This window comes from Dendroctonus ponderosae, unplaced genomic scaffold, assembly GCF_020466585.1.
Source record: "Dendroctonus ponderosae isolate FM_Combo_2020 unplaced genomic scaffold, Dpon_F_20191213v2 Dpon_F_20191213_6, whole genome shotgun sequence".
Lineage (NCBI taxonomy): Eukaryota > Metazoa > Arthropoda > Insecta > Coleoptera > Curculionidae > Dendroctonus > Dendroctonus ponderosae.
In genome coordinates this window covers 10,700,009-10,704,829 of record NW_026018814.1, presented here as the reverse complement: position 1 = coordinate 10,704,829, position 4,821 = coordinate 10,700,009, and positions in this window count along the sequence as shown.

Below are 4,821 nucleotides of genomic sequence, written 5' to 3'. Positions count from 1 at the left end.
AAAATTTAGGTACCCGACTTGGTTCCTGAAATATCCTGAAAAGGCAAGAAATCAACACTTTTTTAATTATCATATAATTCGTAAACTGCTTAAATTAGAAAAAAAAAGTTAAAATTGTCTTTGGTAGAACTTTTTGCGTTGAATTCAGTAAACTAGCACTCATTGTCATAGTCAAATTGATTTAACAGATAAAAAATAAACTTATGTTTTTTTAAATGGTAATCATAGTTGGCTGTGGGCCTTTTAAAACCCTTATTTTTTTCTGAATTTAACGATATAACTGTTTGTATGTTTTTTCCTTTTGTTGCCGTAAAACTTCAAAAGAAGATAAAAATGTGTAGTAGGCCATGGAAACAAGGACTATATTATTATTTTATAATTTTCTATATTCCCCAATTTGGCCCGTACTATTAATTAGCAGTTGGCAAGCCGAAAAAGATGCTGTTGTTGCTTAGCGCTCATTGGTTCAATTAACGTATATTATAAATACATATTTACTGATGGTAATTTTTGGGTCCGGAAGTACGTTTTAAAATAAGGCCTTTACTGCCATTAATTAAAAGTTGCTAATTTCCACAATTTATATTGCAAATCATGAACAATAACACGTTCTGTAAATTGAACAATCAGATAACACATAGATATAATAAGGGAAGAAGCTAAATAGGTACCAACTTTTAGCAATTGAAATCACACTATTAAAAGCGAATATCCGACCCAATGAGTTTCGATTTAAATTCAGGGCTCATGACAATACAGTCAACTTCTGCTTATGCTGCAAAATCAAAACAACTTGTAGCAAAAAAAATCTTCTTTCAACATTTAATGGTCAATGGCGAAGAAATGCCAGCATCTCGATCTTTTAACGGTTGACTAAACTTTCAATCATCTGTACCGTTGGGTCCGCAAGGAAAGAAGAATTTGGGTACAACGTAATAATTCTTTACCGAAAAACCTGCTGTTCAACTATTCGGAGGATTCGTTCGTGCATAATATGTGGGTCAATCGATTTTATAACAGAGGTGTGCACAGGTCAGAAAATACCCGGAATGCCTAAACGAGTCGGACTTATTTCGCTTTGGAATTGTTTATGGATGATGGAAATGAACACACTTTGATTATAATTGAAAATTTTGCAAAATTCGGGTCTTTCTTGGTTGCAACTGCTTATTTATGGGCACAAGTATCAGAAAGCACAAAGTAAATACCAGAAAAGAGGTTTAATAATATTGAAAAGACACGGCTTAATCATCGGTAAGTAAATTCATCAGTAAGTCTACCGCAAAACTCGACGTAAAAGTTTCTCCTGTTGTAAATTCCGTTCATGACAAATAAGAGTAGCAAGTGGTTCTGGGTCACCAAAAGCGATTTTATAACGTTTTAAGTCATTGGAGAAAGCAGTACCGATAACAATAAAAGAAAAATAATGAGTCACACGTAAAAGTTCTTGCGTAGGTGTTAAATTCTTCTGATTGATATCTGTATTATTCATGGGACAATTCGCATTTTCCGCAGACGTCGGATCGTAAAACCCGATCGCCGGATTTATACTTAAAATTTATCTAGGGATACCTGCATGTTCTGCTATCCCAACCAGTATAAAACGAATATAAAAGGATTTTTGAAATGCTTTTGCCTTAATGTGCATATTTTTATTTGCATATTAGATATGGCTCTTGCGATATAATTTTCACTTTTACTCGGGTTGGAACTGGGGGATTGGCATTGGTGAAATTTTCACAGAATTAATTATTCTTGCCCTGTTATTTAACTTTCCACATCTGACAAAAGCAAACCCTTCAGCTGATTTGGCAGCATTCAAAGTCTTGCTATTATTCTTCAATTCGTTTGCTGTACCGATACCTGATATTTAACTAACAGTCGTTGCGAGATTGAAGAAGCGCATTCTTCAACTAATTGGGAAGTTAGCTGAGCAAATGAAATATTGTGCAAAAGAACGAAGAAAAGCCGGACGATAATTGATCTAAATTCTCATTAATAGACGATTTTTAATGAGATGCAAGAGCTAAAAGCCGTTTTAGCGCGATCAAACGGGTTGAACCTATCCTTAGACAAGTCAAACGAGAAAAAAATTATCTTCGTGATCATGCGAGATTGGTAAACAAGTTTATACGATTGGTATTCGCAAAAAACGTTAAAAGATATCGATCAAAGTATAGTTCTTCACCAGTGGAGCTTATAGTTTTTTTACCTGTTGAGATGAACAATGGAGTACGGGTAGATTGATTGGTTGAAAATGTGGCTCATCGTGAATTTTATATTTACGGTCAAGGGTCTGAAATGTAGACAAAAAAGTCGCCTCGTCGAGTCCTATATTGATTTCATCGAATTTTAGTTCCTTAAATATGAGTTTAAAAAATATCTAAAAATAATTAAATAAGACACAGTGTATATTACTGATTCTTAAATTTAAAGAGTGGCACTTTTTTTCCGTATAATTTTTATTATTGCAATCGCATTGAAAAGTGCGAGTTTAACCTTTTTTGATGCTAAAATAGAGTAATTGCTGACAATGTACAAATAAGTAATTGGGCACTTTAAAAACCAGCAAAGGAAGCCTAAAAGTGTGTTTGTGGTTTCTAAATATCAGTATAAATCTGAGTTGAAGCAATTAAATTAATACATATTGAAAATCATTCTAAATATTACGAGCCATTCAAATTGTATAAAATATTAAATAAAATGTTCGATTAATTCGAAAATTTAATAATATACCGAATGTTCCTTTAAAAAACAAACGCATCTTCGAATTTTCGCATTAGTGATAATTTCGCTGAACTTAAACTAAAATTCAAACTTATTAGACAAAAATTAGTAGTAATGAAAGTAAACTTTAACAATTTTATGACGAGATACGATATTTGATAAAATATAAGTGATCGATATAAAATGGTAGGTGGTTTTATCATCATTGCTAAAATATGATGGGGCTGTTTTTAAACACAAGACAATATTCAAAAATTATTATCTTTTATGCAAGAGTAGTTTTCCATCAGGATTAAATCTCAATTAATCATTATCTGTTTTGGAAATCGTCAATCATTTTAAGTTATTATGTCACATGCAGTCTTATTGCTGCAGAAGGCACATAATCCAGAATAACTAACAAGGAATCTAAGGCTTCAAAAGATGCACGTTCGTATGTCAATGCTTTCATGTAAAAATGCTAAATATATTTTTAAGTTTTTTACATTAAAAAAGTGTAATTTCTTTAATAACATGCTTCTGCATTCAATAAAAATCAGATAAAACCAAATTTAATTTGAGTTAAAAACACATGAACAACATAAACATGAACAACAAACAATAAGAAAGTAATGAACTGTGTGGAATACACTAAATTTTCGTAACAGTGGTCAGTACTGTCTAGCCAACCTAAATTAAACTATGAATATTTAGAAACTATAGGCAGCTTTCCATAGGCTATCCCATATCTTTGTTATGTTGATGCCATTAAGCTGTTTATTTCGGTTGTACTTTACCAAACAGTATCAGACATTTGTTTTGAAGAGAACGTACTTTTGTATCAGATGAACGACATTAGTAGTAATTACATTTTCTTTTAATTTATGCTAGACTGAGTACATAAGGTACTAATAATGACGAACAATAAATACAAAATGTTTATATATGTATAAAACCTTTAATAATCTGGTCATCAAACAATTGTATCAATTCAAAAACTGACCTCCTGCCAAATAGGAGCAGCTCAAATTAGTGGCATCATTAGTAATTTGTTCAACTGAAAGTCAACTGTAAAAAACTTTTGATAACTTACCTTGATAGACTAAAATCACAATAAATTAAATGTAAATTAAAAAGAGCACTAATTATTTCTAAATCGAGGATGTGCTATTTACATCCTTCGGATAGTGCTCGAGCGGTTCATAAATAAACAATCCAAGCAGTCAAAATGCTGGCTCAGCATCGCACCGACATGTCTGGCCGAAACTCAGATAGCAGCCCGGAACTGCTCGTAGGCTCTTCAGGATTACCGAATTTTGAAGGACAGCACGCTGATGAACGTTCTGAGCACTTCTTCGTCAAGGACTATGCGCACGAGTCCAGTAGACGAGGTACAGTGCTGGCCATCATTCTCATGATCTTGAAGAGGGTCAACGGCTCGCCAGCCTTGTCGAAGTGCACCAGGTGAGGGGGGAGTACCGTTAGGCCTTCTTCGAGTTCGCGATCCACTTGCGGCAATCGAGGTGCTAATGGGACGAAGACGACAGCGACTCGTCTAGGAGGACGCTGTCAAGTCCGCCGGCTTGGTGCTACCTGGTACCACTTCAGTTTATAGGATGAACTAACGGATTTGATTCATTTGCTCATTTAAATTTTTGATTTTGTAATTTGAACAGTTTTTTAAGTTGCGTCTTAACAATCATTTGTACTTCACCAACCTAGGCTTGCTTAAAAGAGCCTTTCCACTGTCCATCTGATGCTTAGGAAATTCGATCACCATAACTAACTTTATGTTGCTAGTACCTACAGTTTTATCTCGCAAGAACTACGATCGACATGCCATTTTCAAAAACGTGCTTATGGTGAACTTTTCGTGTAACTCTTAACGGTTCTATAGCAAAAGTTCCCGAGAAAACTGAGTGAGCAATGCTTTATACAGGGTTATTCCCGCTATACGGCACGGACGTTTGCGGCTAGCCCGTTTCTTTTTTGCAAAGTATTATTTGATGAATCCACAGACGCCTATCGGGTGCACATTTTAAAAATATTTTTGTAATGTACAGAGTGTCCCAAGAGCCCTAAAAGTATCAAAGTTGTGTTTTTCTAAATGAAATA